At 38.3% G+C, this 16,677-nt stretch overlaps 1 pseudogene; it reads left to right on the forward strand.

Moving 5' to 3' along the window:
• Positions 1 to 231: 231 nt before the first annotated feature.
• The window catches only part of LOC130857620 (serine/threonine-protein kinase 35-like), a 45,692-nt pseudogene continuing 29,246 nt past the window's right edge, over positions 232 to 16,677 (forward strand).

Here is a 16,677-nt window from a genome sequence, read left to right on the forward strand (position 1 = left end):
CAGGCTGGGAGGGTTGCATCTGAAATCATCTACCATTAACCCCCTAGAACCACTGCTACTCAAACTTTTATGTGCATATGAATACAAAAGGATCTTATTAAATGCAGATTCTGCTTCAGTACATGGAGGTGGAAGGCTCTAAGTGAATTTCTAAGAATCTCCCAGTTGATGTCAAAGTTGTTGAAAAGTGGACCACATGTTGAATAGGAAGGCAGAATTACACCTACCTAGATGAAAAAGAGGTCAGGTGGAACTGCTAACAGAATAGGCTGTCTGGATCTAAGTAAAAAAATGAAGTTGGGGTCACATGTCTTGATTCAAGGAGATAGGAATGTTCTGCAGCAAAGGGCACTGAGCAATGTGAATGGAACCCTGAAAGTGAGTGTTAGCAAAGGAAAGAGTGCCCTTAGGTACTGACAGTAGACCCAGCCTAGTTCACAGACCTGCCATCTGTCTTGACAATGTGGGTGGCACTAAAAGGTCTGGGTTTTTCAGAAAGCTGTAGAATCCATGGCACAGGTCAGGTTATAGGAAGTGGTAAATTGTGCCCTAAATTGTATAACTAGATTCCTCCGATAGAGACATAGAGAAGGTATATAAGCATATTTTCTCTGTTTTTCTGACTAATCACTTTATAATTTATAGAGCATATAAAAACCAATTATTACTTCTTTGTATGTTGTATGATTATTTTTAAAAGAATCCTGAGTCTAGTTAGTGGCAGTATAATTTTGCTCCCATGAGTAGAGGAACTATTTTAAAGCATGGGGACATTTTTGGTGGTTACTTTTTGCATGCTGTCAAGGACTGCAGTGTTTGTAGGAGGAGGGAGAGGAAGGTGGAGGATGTTGATGAAAAGGTGTGGTACCTGTACTATAGCTAGAAAAGGCTCGGTGACTCACAGGATCAAAAGAGTGACTCACAGGATCATCCCCTTTTCCCAATCTCCGCACCTCATTTGTTTGTTGCCTAAACTGATTTAACATAAGAAACAGTTGAGAAATAATGTCTCCTGAAGGTCCTGGTAAAAGGAAAAAAGGAAAGAGAAAAATAAAAAAATAATAAATAGTTGAATTTAGGTTAACAAAAAACAATAAATGGAGATTATGAAGAGGGTTATCTGTCACAATTAGTAGGGCGTTAGGGCATAGATTAAAAACTTAATTGTTAATTGTGTTTTGGACAATAATCACTGCTTCCAGCTTTGCTCTTCAGAGGATTTCATTAGCTGTAACCTAGTTTTTCATTGTTTTGGAGCTAGAATTGTTTGTCTTCAAATTATAACTATGCCATTATAAAACTTAAAGGAGGGGCAATATAACAATTTTATTATTTTTATACCTAAATATATTCCTATATATTTTAAATGCAAAATAAATTTACTATTTAGTCACTGATCCAGGTTAATATTTTTTCATAGCTCTGGTAAGATTATGTAATAGCTAATTTTTTATGTGCAACCTAAGATACTTGGGTTAAAGTTTAAAAATAAATGAAATTATTCTTAAACATTGAGACCCTTAATCCCTCAATATTCATGGTATTTTTACCATCACAAGCGATTTCTTGATTGTGTATACCTGACATTGATATGCCTGTCTCAAATCTACATCATAGGGGCTGGTGTTCAATTTGCTACATGTAGTAGTAGTAAATGTTTGATTTCATATTGGGAATGTCTAGAGGTAACGAATAAACCAGTTACAAAACTAGTTCATAAATGCCCTACAGAATATAGAAAGGATGTATAAAAATGACCTATTTCTGAAATACCAAAAGATTAAGAAAAAAAAGTCAATGTACAGATTCCAGACAAATCAAGTTTTAATTCTTATTGATAATGAGAGAAAAATGAATATTTGAAATAAGAGAAGATACACAAATACATATACGCACAGTTTTAGATATGAAATATCTAGAAAGTAAAATAACACTTGCTGTTTTGCATGATTAAGCTTTTACTCAACATATCCTCCTTTAGAGAAAGTTGAGCAGAGATCATAGAAATATTTAAAGGAAATTTACCTCAATAATTGCTAGAATATCTAAAGGGCTATTGCCTGTCCCACCTGCATTGTCTAATCCCTGTTGGCTTTGTCATCTCTGCTTTCTTCCCTAGTTCATTCAAGACCTCTACCTAGCTGCTCTGCCTGCCCCTCTGCAGAAACCAGACTCAATAGAGAAAGACAGTATAGCCTCAGCTTTGCACTGCACAGAACGTAGAACTCAGCTCCTTATCCAACTTATTCCTCAAGACAAGAATCGAGCCTGGTCCATGGTAAGTGATCAGTAAGTATTTATTGAAAGAATAAATGATAGATAAATGAATTTTTTTTCCAGCATCATTTTGTTTTTGAGTATCCTTTGCTGCCAATTAGACCCGGATTCCTCCAAGGCCCTCAAACTGACTTCCAGGCTCCTAAGTTGCTCCCAAATCAGAGTTTTCCATCTTGCCTGCCTTGGGCCTGAAACTCACAGTCAGACCCACCAGTATGACCACTTGCTCTTCCAACTCAAGATATCAAACGCTGAATCAACCCCTTCGTGTTATTTTAGATTTTGTACTTCCTCTCTCACCCCATCAGAGTCATCCTCAAAAGCTTGAACAATTTATCTCTAACTTTTCTTCCAACTTGATAGTAAGAACATGTTTTTTTTTCATTCTGGTCTATACTATGCTTTGACCTTAGGTCTTATTAATGAGCCTGGAACCAAGGAAGAGTGGGAAAGGTAAACTGCTTCAGATTGTCCACAGATTTCAAAACCATCAGCATCCACTTGTGGAGAGATTGAGTTTTTGCGGTTATGTGAAGGAAATTTGCAAATATAAAATCATAAGTCAAATGGAACAAAAAACAACAAAAACTTTACAACTTATGGAGAAACACATTAAAATCAAATGCATTAACTCCTTTTGAAAATTTTATTAAATATTTTGTTAGTGCAGATAACCTTTATGAGGCTGGAGAGAGATGTGAAAATCTATGAAAAGTGCATGGTTCTTTGCACTTCTTTTGTCTGTAAGATTCAAGCACTTTGGGGTGTTTTTTACTGAATCTCTCCCACAAAAGACAGGCCAAGGCTCCCATCACTGCCATTTATTCAGTGATCATTTATTCTGCAGTGTGTCTACCCTCTCCATTTCAATGTTATCACTGTTGAGTAAATTTTCCTAAGGCAACAATATGTAATTTACCAAAGACAACTCAACCCTCTCAAACTCTTATAGTGAATAGCTGTAGCACTACAGAATGTAATTTGCAAAATGACATCCTGGGACCCTGAAATCTTTCATTCACTTCACATGTTAAGTCATTTATCTGGGAGTGGTTATGTCATCATTGCATTACATTGTGGCAGAGGGCCAAGGGCAGATCCTTTTAGCTAGTTGAGGTCATTTGGCAAGCCTGCTGACAATTTCTGGCCATGGTGAGGTTCACCCGAGTGAAAATATAAATCTTCATTTGGCAAAATAAAGACATTGTGCCCTGTTGTCTAGGCGATATTAAAACAGTCTTACTATCTATATAGACTTCTATGATAAGATAGATTTAATTTTTATATCACAGAATTATCATATAAATATTAAATGAATGATTCATTAAATCATTTATTCCCCAAATCAAACTTACAGAGTACTTTCTATGGCACTCTATTGGTATAAAGGGGGAACATTAATGAACCAATATGAGACAGATTTCTTGCCTGTCAAAAGTTACATAAGAAATTTGGAGGGCTATTTAACAAGAAATACAAAAGAATACCTATGAAACTATTTAATTACAGGTCAGCAAGCATACAGGTCCCAGAATTTTAAAATACATGCTTAATGGGGTATTTGGAAGAATCAAGTTGTAAAATAGGAGCTGGTGCAGAAGACATACTGGGAGAGAGAGAGAAAGGATGAATGAATGAGTAAGATTAGACTGCGGGGATAGCTAGACATCTTCAATGTCAATCTACCTGAAGACACGAACAATCGAAACAAAAGGTGGTAGAGAAGACGTCACTTGGTTAGAAGTTAGACAAATCTTGATAAGTCAAGACACTTCCCATTTGGGAAAGCTGTTTTGCCTCCATGAACTTCAGTTTCCTGATGTCTAAAATAGTGATAAGTTGTTATGAGATTAGATTAGATCGTATATGTGGAGCTCTGTGTGTTCCTAACAGACACCAGGCAAACATCAGAACTCCCTCCAGTTCCCCTGAACGTAGACGGCTTGCTGTTATCTGCTCCTGAGGCAGTAATCAATGCAAGGCCTACCAAAATAATCCTTTTCCCTTTGCTCCTAGAAACCAAATGTATACAATTCTAAGCTGAATTCACCATGGGAATAAGGTAAAAATCCTTGCACTTAATATAACAACTTCTAAAATGTGTTTTTATAAATCTAGTTTTTCTGTATACTTTCTGTGTGTTTGTACTGGGAGAACAGTGATGTGAGGAGTCATACTGGAGCCCAGGGCAAAAGGAAAAAATCAATAATATGGATCATAACTCCATTTTAAAGTTTGATCTATTGCTCATTATAATTCTTGCAATAATTTGGATTTTTTAAAAAAATATTGCATTAAGTATTATTATCTTGATGACAGTTCTTTTGGAACTTCCTTACATTGTGCATCTGAGGCAAATATCTCACTTGCCTTACCCTAGGCCTTGCCCTGTGGGAATTTTTTTAGATGTTGATGCAGAGATTTTGTTTTGTATCCCTTTATAATACATTTCAGCGTGAACCTCACCACAGTATATTCTGTCAAATTAGCAACAAGGATTGAAAGGAAAGAATCACCAACAGAATAAGAGTGGGATTAGTATACCCCAAACAAGGAGATGGGATCCCCTAAATTTTCCTCCTTTACTTTCAATTTTAAGTGTGACTCCTTTATGGCCTGCAGTCCAGTGATTGAAGGCCCCCGAGAGGTGTGTGGCATGAAGTTAGTGTCACTGAACAACTAGGCATCTTCTCTTTTTGTTAATGATACCCCTGATGATAAATTATGATTCACTGAACACTTACACTGCACCAGGCACTGAAATATGTACTCATGTTTGTTTCTATCTTGTTTAATTTTCTCAAAGAAGCCAATAGGAAATTATTAATTAATAACATTTCCCAGGTATAGAACCTAAAATCCACAGACATGGACCAACCCATCAAAAGCTTGTTCTCTGAATCAAGTCTCAAATATGACAGCCTTCCTCAAGATTAAAATAAAAAATTTAAAAACTTGAAAAATAAAAAAAGGAAGGGATTACACAAATTATAGTTTAACTTGACCTCTGAACTCCGGGAATAAAAATTAGACTAGAGACTACTCTGCCCAGAGTTGAAAAATCTTTATGATCTGCATAATACTAGAAACAAAATCTTCATTAGCATAATATAACATTGAAAATAGTCATCAAAGAAAGAACAAAACACACAAAAAGTAAAAATGCAAGCTCTGTAAATAGAAAAAAAAAGATATGATGCAAGGGTATTGTTATATAAGAGAAAAATTGGCAAGGCTCTATTGGTAGAGTTTGGGAAAAAGAACACTATGATTAGTCTAGAGAAGTAAGATACAGGTCATTAATCAAATAGAACTTGCTCTTTGCTTATTAAAAACCAAATATAAAGAAGGAGCATAATTATCAGAACGTTAGTGAATGACAAACCATCCTCATTTACCTGGGACGGAGACAATTTCCCAAGATACAGGTTATAAAGTGCTGAATGTAGAACAGTCCCAGAAAACTGGGACAGTGCTAGGCCATCCAGGATAGTTGGTCACTCTAGAGTAGATTGGAGGTTCAAAGTCTTACCTAGAACTGGTTGAACTCGATGAGACAAGCAAAGTCTAGTGTGCGAATTTGGAGACAGAGGGGTAGGCAAGTCAGTGGTGGGATCGGCCAGATTCAGACATGTAAGCGTAGGCAAGAGAGTCAAAGGTCTCAGTCACTCAAAAATCTATGAGAATAATCGAGTAGATCATACATATACATGATGTTGCAAAGTAAAAGATAATAAATTTCATAACTGAGAAATATAACAAATGTTATTGGAATTCAGAGAGGGTAGAGAACATCCAATTTCAGTGATATGAGAGAGGAGGCATTACAACTGAGATTGATTTGTCGTTAAGAAAAAAGTCAGAAGATGTAACATCAGAATGTACATAAGATGTACAGTTTATACATCAGATCTGCCCTTCTACTTGAATGGAATTTGAAGGCGAAAGAGAGTTGTAGAAGGCAGAGTTTGGAATTAACTTTAGGATTGGTCTTTAATGTCAGGTTAAATATTCCAGGTTGTAGCCATCAAACATCAATGAACTAACAACTGAAAAGAGTTTGATCAGGGAAATGGGCAATGAAGCTGAACTATGCATCAAAGGAATTACATAGACAATGGTAAACATATAGTTTTGAGATGGGGAGTCACCTGATATAGACAGTTATTGTAAAGAACAATAATAGCTATACTGAAATGAGGAGAAACAAAGGCTTGAGGAAATCAGAGGAAGATGAAGGAATGAGATAGTGAGAAGATTAGAATTCAGGGCAGTGTAGTGAAATGGGATAAACTCAGGCTTTAGAGACAGACGGACCTCCACTGATTTTCCTGATCTTCAGCTTACTGAGAATGTGATTCTAAGAAGAATTATCAACCTTTTTCAAGCCTTGGATCTCATCTCTAAAATAATGATATTAATACCCATATCAGGTGCTTGCTACAAATTATCAAAATTTGACAATAGATGTAAAGTCTATCTTGCAATGCTCAGTACCTAAACCTTTAGTGAACTGTAAATTAACAGAAATTGACAACTGATCACAGTCAACAGTAAATGGCTTAGAAATGTCAAAGATATCTTCAAAATTTTATTTTAGAGTTATACGAGATTCCTCAAAAGTTCATGATATAGCTATCAAGGGTCTCCTTTCATAGTTATAAATAATTTATCTGGCTTCAAGTTCCTGTCTTTGGTACATTCTAATGCCCAATAGACTTGAAAATTCACCTAATTATTACAGTTATTATATGCAGCATACATGCACACACACACACACACACACATATTTTTCTTTCATTGACTGATAAATAGCCTACAGAATACTTACATTCTTAAATTTTTCTTGAGGACTAGATATTGGTGTTTGGCATGTCAAACAAACAAAAAACCCAAAACAACAAAAGAATTCACTCTCTAAAGAAACTGACTCTCAATTATTTCCAACATAAAATAGGTGATAAGGTTCTTATGTATTGCCTGACTGAATGGTACAGAGTTAAAATCTAGGTGATGCTCAGAGAAGGAAGATTGCATTGTGTGATGCGTAATCCCATGGGCAAATGCGTGGAGGATGAGGGAGTTGTGCAGCAGTGTATAGAAGGATGTATTTGATGGGATTCTTGAATAGGAATCAGAACAGTTTTTGCAATATTCCTACTTGTTCCATCAGAGTGAAAATGCCTTGGTCTGTGCTAAATCCCCCTGGAGTCTCTTCCTTTTCCAAATTCATAAGCTAATTCTTCTTACTGCTTGGAGATCCTGATGATGGAGATTTGCATGTTAAGGTGTAAAGTGGGACCAAGAATTTTCTAGGAGCAGTCGCCCAGCACAAAGTTATAAAAATGTCTTGAGTGATGACAACTTAGAAGACCTAATGATCCAAGCTAAATGAAAAATAAACCTAAATGTAGTGCAGAACCATTCTCAAGAAATGTTGACTTTGAAAGGAGTTCATTTTGCATGCCACAGTGGTCCTTTCTGAAGATGATTTTTTTTTTAAAGAGGCAAACTGAAGGCATTCTGTACTCCCCATGCAGCCCATAGTAAAATATGAGAATACCAGTGCTCACATTGGAATTTCCATAATGACTAGAGAATATATATCCATATGGCTTAGGACTGTCCCTGAGCCAATAACTCTTAGAAGGAAATTATAAGTGCACTAAGGGACATCATTAACAATGATGTTCTCTTAACCTTACAGCAATGTATTTCAGTTTATGGAACTTATACTAGCATTTACAGACCTTTGGGGAAAGTACTGAATGTGGGTTTAATCACCATGGTTAAAGATGTGAATGTCCAGGATGGTGAAACTGTTTCTGCAAGCATGTGTCTTCTTTCCATTTCCACAGGTGTTGAGAAAGATGAATCTGTATGGAATATCAATGTCCTTGTGTAAATACATTTATCTAGTAAAGAAAATGAAAGGGGCTTCTGTAAGAATCCATTATCAATATGGGCACATTAAGAAAACTAAATTGTTGGTTGCTAGCATAAAATCAATTGTGCTTTGTTAGGAAAAGCTGAATCCACGAAACAACTCTGAAGATATCCACAGGACTGTAGGCATTTCTGAGCTAGAACGGCTCAAGCTAACACACTTTTTATAAGAGGTAGATACGATTCAATCATTTGATGGTAAGTAATATTCCCTTCCCTCTCTCTGCTGATGAAACTGTTGCCTTAGCAACACAGGTGCCCAGATGACTCATCATGAATATTGTTTCCTCTTTTCCTCAGCTTTGGTCTGCTCTCTAATATGTGAGGTTTGAAAAAAAAAAAGAAAGAAAAGAGAGAGAGAGAGAGAGAGACTTTAGAAAGTGCTTTGAGGATATTCATCAAGAAAAGTCTTAGGAAAGGCGAGTTTTAGACACTTTTTCCCCCACCACCGTGCACTTATTTATGTTGTTGTGATGTGTGATGTGGGCATCCTTCCTGCTCCTCTGTAAAGTTTCCCTGGCACCACGCTCACTCAAATCTCTTCTGCCCCTGAAGTTCTGTAACAATTTGCATGGGGATCCTTCATTCGGCTGCCCTGTCCTGTGGTTCTTGTTTTTGGTATGATAATGCTGAATAGGTAGGGCTCCAATAGGAATAAACCTCATGTTTCCTATGACCCAGTTGACCAAAACTCACCCCATGCCCTGGAAGAGCCATCACAGGAGAAAGGAAACAAGCCATTATTGCCCTGCTCCCTTTCATGAGCAAAAGATGGTCATGCTGATAATTTTCCTTGCTAGCAGACAGAAATGGTATCTAACATGTAGGCACATAGGTCTAAATAATTTCCCCAGAGGTTATTGCCACAGAAGGATTATGGGGCCTGGATTTTACCTATACTTGCTATGTACACAGACTGAATTAACTAATTAATTGTCCTGCACGTATGTTTCAAAGAATCTACACTTAATAGAGATCTACATCACTTCTTCCCCACAAAGCTGCTGCAGTACTTTCAGGGATTTTAAATATGGCCATGTCCTATGCATTTTCCCATTAGCAACACATTGTCTGAACCACATCCCTCATTCCCTGATGCTTTATGACTGCATCATCCCCAGAGGGCATTTAATCTTCACCACAGTGGTATGATGCTATTTGTTGATCATATTAAATGCATTCTCTCTCAAACATAGCACTTTTGTATTGCCGGGATCAACTCGGCGACTCGAGGTGAGTGACGGGTGCCGCAAGCTTGAAGAAGACACAGACACAGACTGAAGAGAAAAGTGGGACCGGGGGGCTCAAGACCTCTCGGATCAAGAGCCTCGCTGATTGATCCCACGTTGCTTTTATTGAGTTCTCGGCATAGCCTAAGGGTCTGACACTCCCAGGTTAATCCCATAAACAATCAAAGGCCTCACATGACTGGGGGCAATGATCTTTGTTTGCCTCCTGGGTCCTGATTTGAGCAGGGTGTGGATTTGAGCTGGGTGTGGCATGGGTTTGAGCTGGGCGTGGAGAGCAAAGCAGCCCTGGGGGCAGGAGACCTCTCTCAGAAGGATTAAGGGTCTGTGCCCCACCCGTGTTGGCCCCTCTGCGACTGTGCCTGTCTTAGGTTGTTCCTCCCTTGAGGAATCTTACCCGTCTCTGGCTAACCAGTCATCCTCCAGGGCCAAACACGGTGATATAAGGAAGGCTCTATGCACCACCCCTGCTGGCCCCTCTGCGGCTGTGCCTGTCTTAGGTTGTTCCTCCTCTGAGGAATCTTACCCGTCTTTGGCTAACCAGCCATCCCTCAGGACCAAACAGGGTGATATTAGTCTCCACGCCCCGCACCCTCAGCTCCTCCACTGCTCAAGCAGGACATTCTGAATCCCATCGATCGGCCCACATACTTCAACATTTTCAATGTTTCAAAAAGGTTCCAGAATGTCTTCCCACATTGTATGTAATAAATGTCTAATGGCACAACTGTTAGGACTTATGGAGGGTTTGTGGACAGAGGACTTTTTGCTTCACTCTGAATCCCATAGAGTGAATGGCTTTCTGTGGCACCAAGCTCTCTGTGACTCACCTGGTGGTACAGGTAAAAAATATCAATTGGTTAAGGTGAACTGTTCCTAGGAGAATGGGAATCTGCATGTTTCTGTCTTTTTCTCCCTAAAAAGGATTGCTCCTCTCACATGGACTGGTGAGGTGCCCGCTCCCTAAAAACTGCAAAACTGGCTCAGGGGATTATGACTCCGGATACATTGTGAAATCGCTTGTTAGAAGAGAGGGAAGCAGTGGAGCCTTTTAAATGCTTTTTTTTTTTTTTCTAGTAAGTTAACTGCATGGTGCAGACACGATCATATGGGTCTAGATCTCATTCCTTTGCAATTCAGGACCCATGTGATTCATAAATGTTCCATGAATCTGTTCTAGTAACACCTATAGAGAAACATAAACACTCTGCATAAATCAGCCTGTGAAACAAACTTTTGTAGAAACCATTTTCTCTGTTAAAAAAAAAAAAAAAAAGGTGGGAGGTGGGGGCATGCTGCTCTATTACTGATTCTAACCCTTCCAAATGCCTGAGATTTCACTCCTTGTACAATTTGTCACACTGTCTCACCAATACTCATTTTTGGTATAAAAAGTTCCACACAATTCTTATTGGGATTCTCTTCTGTGACTCTTCATAGGTGTCTTTATGTTTTATTTCCTTTCTGCTTCCTGCAAAATGTGAATCTTAGATCAATGGAAGTGTAAAGTAACCCAATGTTACTTGTCCTTCCTTCTCTCCATCTACCCACAGGAATGTGTTTGTACATCAAATCTGATGTCACTGTGTAGCTCACTAAAAGACAGTGATGCTATAACTTTAGAGTTACAACCCTCTGTATCCCCTCCCTTAGGGCTCTGAAGCATGGAGCAGGTGGTAACAGCAGAGGTAGGCAAAGTGCTAAGAACATGTTACACCAGAAATTATCTGGGCACAACATTGAATCTCTTTGTTAGAAAGGCAGCTTCTTCCCCATTTTCCTTAAACTCCTTTCATTTGCAGGGTAGAAAGACTTAGTGTGTGGCTACTCCATCTTTACTATCTCTCTTTAGTATTACTTGCTAGACAAATCTCTAAGTTATAGTTTCCTTATCCTTAAAGGGATAATAAAGTCTCCAACCTCAAGCAGTTGTTGCCAGCATTAAACATGGCATCACACGCACCTCAAGTATTTAAAAACCAAAATGGCTCACACATGATATATTAGTCATATGTATTAATTGTATTCAATAAGTCATTATTAAAATCATTATTACATTCTGTTACAATAAAAGAAAAAGCAGACTCCTGACTCAGACTCTTAGCTGGGCATTCAGGCATCAGTTTCTTGCTAGAATTCAGAAACTTGCTTTGCTCTCACCTTATGTTATGGTTTCTTACCACTAAAGCATGTCTTCTGTTTGTAGATGTGCTACAGTGGTTTCTTTATGAATAAGTTTATTCAAGGAAAAAAGCAAGTCAATATAAATGAAATGTTAAATAAATCATATTTCAGTTCATCCACTGACATAAAATCTCTGAACAAAATGACTTACACTTGGGATTGCACAATGTACAGTGTGCAGTTTCCCTCTTATCTTCTTATTGTCACATGGTTACCCCGCCCACCAGGTGCCACATTCCTGTCTCTGTCAGTCATGCTCCTGTCCTTCCTAAAATGCTTCCACATTCCCCCTCACAGTTTGGTTCATTTTCTCCAGGAAATCATCTCCAATTACACTGATCTGTAATTATCTTCATTATTTTCTCTGAGTCCAATTTTGTTTTTATAAAAAGAGCTTTGTGGTCAAACAGCATGATGGTCACTCCTGACTCTACACCTTGCTGGGTGTATGACTGCGGGAGTGACACTCCACTTTCTTCTCATTTTCAGTATAAAGAAGATAAAAATAATGACTAGTATTTTAGTGTGAGAGTTAGGTGACATAAAATGTATGAAACTCATAGATGAACCGCTCAAACACAATAAAAGTTCAGTGAGTGATATGATGGCTATAACTGTATTTCAGAAATGCATCTGTTTTTATGTTTCTTCTATTTGCCTGCCTTCCACATTTCCTTCCTTCTTCTTCCTTTTGCAACTATTCTTTGAACCAGAGCCTTTTCTAACTAATATGTCTGTAATATAGACAGGACAGTCTCAGTTCTTATCCCAAGCTCTCTCACCAAAACCATGGTTATTCATTTAATTTTTGTTTATTGAAGCTTTAATTTAGATCTCCTTTAAATGTTTTTGAGTTTGTTTACAATAGAAGACATTTAAAATAAGACCACTTAAATTTACATGTTAAATTTAAATATTATATGGAGGGAATGGGTTATAAATATGTCAAATACTTCAGCTTGTAGAATTACTGTAATTGAACATAAATTCAACTGTGCAGTCTTGGCAGCCTGGGCCTCAGGGGGATTGTAACAGGTTATGAATCTGATGAGTATTTTAAAAGTTTTCCTAGACCTGTTCCTGGCCCTGGAGGCTGAAAGTTGCCTTCAACATGTGAGATCAGGAATAGTTAATCTATAAATTTATTTCCCCAAGTTTTCTTCTGTTGGGGGATATCTGTCATATAAAATGGTAGAATTTCATTAAATATAACTAAGTCAAGCTACATGTTTTGCAGAACATATGTCCAGTTTGACACTGGTTTTTGTTTTCTTATAACACATTAAACTATAAATTAGAATTTGATATATCACCCACCAAGTAACCAAACAATGCATTATGCAGTATTTGGAGCTAATACTTTTTGGATAGCTGGTATATCAACAAACTGATCCTGTCCATTTGTTTAGTATTTTACAGTTTACAGAGTGTTTTGGAATATATTATCACTTTTGGAAGCACAGCTGAAGTGTATTAGAAAGAGCTCTAGGCTTGAAGTTAGATGATTTGTATTCAACTCTGCCCACTGCAGACTTATAACTGTTACCTTATTTTTTAACTTCCCCTTTCCAACTCATCCCTCAAGAATGATTCTTCAGATAGGCACCTCCAAGGTAGCACAAATTTTAATTTTTATAACTTCTTTTATGAAGTTTTTTCCTATGGCACAATGCTAGTATAGACCATTATAAAAAAGAGAACAATTACATTTATAGCCAACCATAAAAATGGTCGAAAATACTTGTACATCTTATTCCCCTGGGTTTCTTTTTGGCCAATGTGCCACTGACTTCATACAGTGGGTTGGAATTCCTTCATCTTCTGACTTTTTCAGTCACCTCCCCTCTTGGAACTCTACCCCTCTGCACTGCTGGCAAGTGGAAAACTTCCCTAGAGCCTGGTGCCCATTGTTAAAAACAATCAGTCAACTCTGGTCTTTTAGATAATATTTGTCACTTCTTTTTAATAAGTTTAATGTTTTATTTTACTAAAACTTTTCTGTCCAGTTTTACTGCATGACCAGTGATAACTTTCCTCCCTTCTCCACAGAGTTAGAGGAGGGACACCAGATGCTAAAGAAAGGGAAAAGTGTGCATGAGCCCCCCGTGGACAGCAGAGACCTTGGAGAAAGGACCAATGTATTCAATGCTGCTGTTTTATCATCTAGGTAACTCCATTTAAAATGGGTTCTCTATAATGTTCAATCAGTAAAAAAAATGAAAACGAGTGAAACAATGAGAGGAGCCGTAAACTTCAGGATAGGAAAAGTAGTTTTCTCAGCTCCTAATTCTAAGAGGACTTTTTGTTTGTTTTCCCCTTCAAGTACACAGCATTGATTTAAATATAATTTTCAGTATGTGGTACAATATGCGCATAGGTACCTGATGCTAATTCAGTCTCTCTATCTTCTGTCTCCATCTCTATGTCTTTATCTCTGTCTGTCTCTATCTCTTTCTCATCTCTATATCTGTCTAGTTTGTTTTTGGTCTTCCTCTCAGATCTTCACCCCATTCATTCCTGACACATACCTGTACAAGCACCAATTGCTTCCACTGGATATTTATAAAATATATGGTGTTAACTAATTATTTTGCTTAATTTACAGGAAGAATATTATGCTATAAATTTTTTCTTCTTACTTTAGTCCCACAATGACTTATTTTTTCCCTGCAATGTCTTTTTAGAACAATGTATCTATGCTGCTCTAGACTATCAGACTCATTTCTTCATAATTATCCATAGATGTATTCCTGAATCTTCTTTGCTATTCCACAGGTGACAGACATTTAGACTGCCTCCAATCCCTTGCTATATTAGGTGCCATATCCCTCCCTGCGTGTATCCCTCACAAATTATGTGAAAGTATTCACTGGGATCACACCTAAGATTGGGACTGCTCTATTATGGGGTGTACATACTCCTCATATGACAAAATGTCACTGGATATCGCTACCATCAGCAGTACACAAGTATGCCTGTTGCTCCAAAGTCTTGCCAGCAATTGGGTATATTAAACTTTCTAATGTTTGTCACTAATGGGTATATAGTATTAGCTCATGCGCATTTTAACTCACATTTGTCTAATGATACGTTAAGTTGAATATTTCATATTCCCCAATGCCCAAAACTAAATTCTTAAAGACTATGTGCTAGAGTTTTCAATTTACAATAAAATTGAGGTAAATGTAAAGGAATTTTCCATATACTCCCTGCCCCACACATTCATAGCCTTTTCCCTTATCAACATCCCCCACCAGAATGGTATGTTTGTTATAACTGATAAACCTACACTGACACATCATTATCATTCAAAGTCCATAGTTTACATCACAGTTCACTTTTGGTTTTGTGCAATTTATGGGTTTGGACAAATGTATGATGACATATATCCATCATTATAATATCAAATAGGGTACTTTCACTGTCCTAAAATTTCTCTGTGTTTGGAGAAAAAGATGGCAGTGAAGTAGAGAGATGTGGAGTGCATCCCTCTCCACAGATGCATTGGGAATGCATGGAAGGACGCAGTAATTCCCACAGAGAACCAGCTGAACACCAGCAGACGGCCTCGGACACCAGAAAGGGCTGCGGGGAGCCCGACATAGCCGGTAGGGAGGCATCTACGAGGGCTCAAAGAGGGTGAAGCGGCGGAGCTGTGGCAGACGGGAGGGAGTGAGAAACATATGGAGGCTCCGCAGCGCAGCTCAGCATTCCCGGAGCGAGACATTGATCCGCGGCTGAACGGAGGGTCCAGGAGCGGGAGCGTGGGAACCAGAGAGCTGGTTCAGGGGGAGAAACATTGTTGCCAGTAGGGTGACGGACCGAGAGCACAGGAGGGAGGAGGTCCGCGGAGAGGAGTGCCCGTCCCTGAGAGCTGCCCTGCCATGATGGCGGCTGGAGGCTGCAGGCTCATGGGCGGGGGGGAGGAGCCGAGCGCTTAACCTCTCCCTCTCTTTCGGTGCCTCTGCAACAGGCAGTGGAGAGACGCCCTTCAGGCCACCTAAGGCGCTCAGGGATAACAAGCACCCTCAGGCACTCGGGCGGGGTTAGATTAAAACCCCTTGCAATGCCAGCAGCAGGGAGGCTGCCGAGAGAAAAAAAAAAAAAAAAAAAACAGCATCAATAAGAAAAAAACCCCGAGAGAGGCCCAACTCTAAGACTTTCTGTTTACGCCTGAGCCACCAGCGTCCCTCTGCAACAGGCACCTCCAAGCCTGACTGAAACAACAGTGCACTGCTCACTCACTCCCAGGAGAAGGAGCCACTATTGTACCCTCTCCCTCCCCACACACCGAGGCTTACAGACGAACAATAAAGGAACCTCTGCTGGTCACAGAATAACGCAAAAAAAAAAAAAAAAAAAACCAAGGCAAGGAGAAGGACACTTACAGCTGAGACACTAAGGAAACAGAAATAGTAGTATCAATACCTATTGAACTGGTCCATTCTGGGATCAGTTCTGGATTTTTTTTTTTTTTTCTTTCTCTCTCTCTCTTTTTTTTTTTTTTTTTTTTTTGGATTTATTAAATACGATCTTAGCCCTAAGGGATCTACAAGTATAACATAATTTTTTAATGATATTTTTTATTCTTTTTTTTTGCCTTTTTATATACTTTTATATCTAGCTAAGTTTTTGGTAGTATGGACAAAGTATCTCTCATACTTTCCTCTCATCCCTATTTTTTATACATTTCTATTCCTTTCTTTTTATTTGCATATTTCCAACCACAGTATGCTCTTCTGTTCCCCTTTCTTCCAGCCTTTTTAAGTTTATTTTATCTTAACATACTTATAAGCAAAACTATCGGTCTGCTCAGACTCCTTGCTCTATTCTCCAGATGACGCACTGCCTTGGTATTTAATATTAGGCTTTAGTCTTTATCTTAGTTCTTAGTACAGTTGTCTAATTACATTCTGAGAATCTCCATTCTCTCTGTGGTACTCCAGCTCTTTTCTATATTTGATCCTAGCTTACAAAATCTCCCTGGATTGATGTTTGTATGTGTAGGGTGTTATTTGTTGTT

The sequence above is a fragment of the Hippopotamus amphibius genome, chromosome 7 (genome assembly GCF_030028045.1).
Source record: "Hippopotamus amphibius kiboko isolate mHipAmp2 chromosome 7, mHipAmp2.hap2, whole genome shotgun sequence".
NCBI lineage: Eukaryota > Metazoa > Chordata > Mammalia > Artiodactyla > Hippopotamidae > Hippopotamus > Hippopotamus amphibius.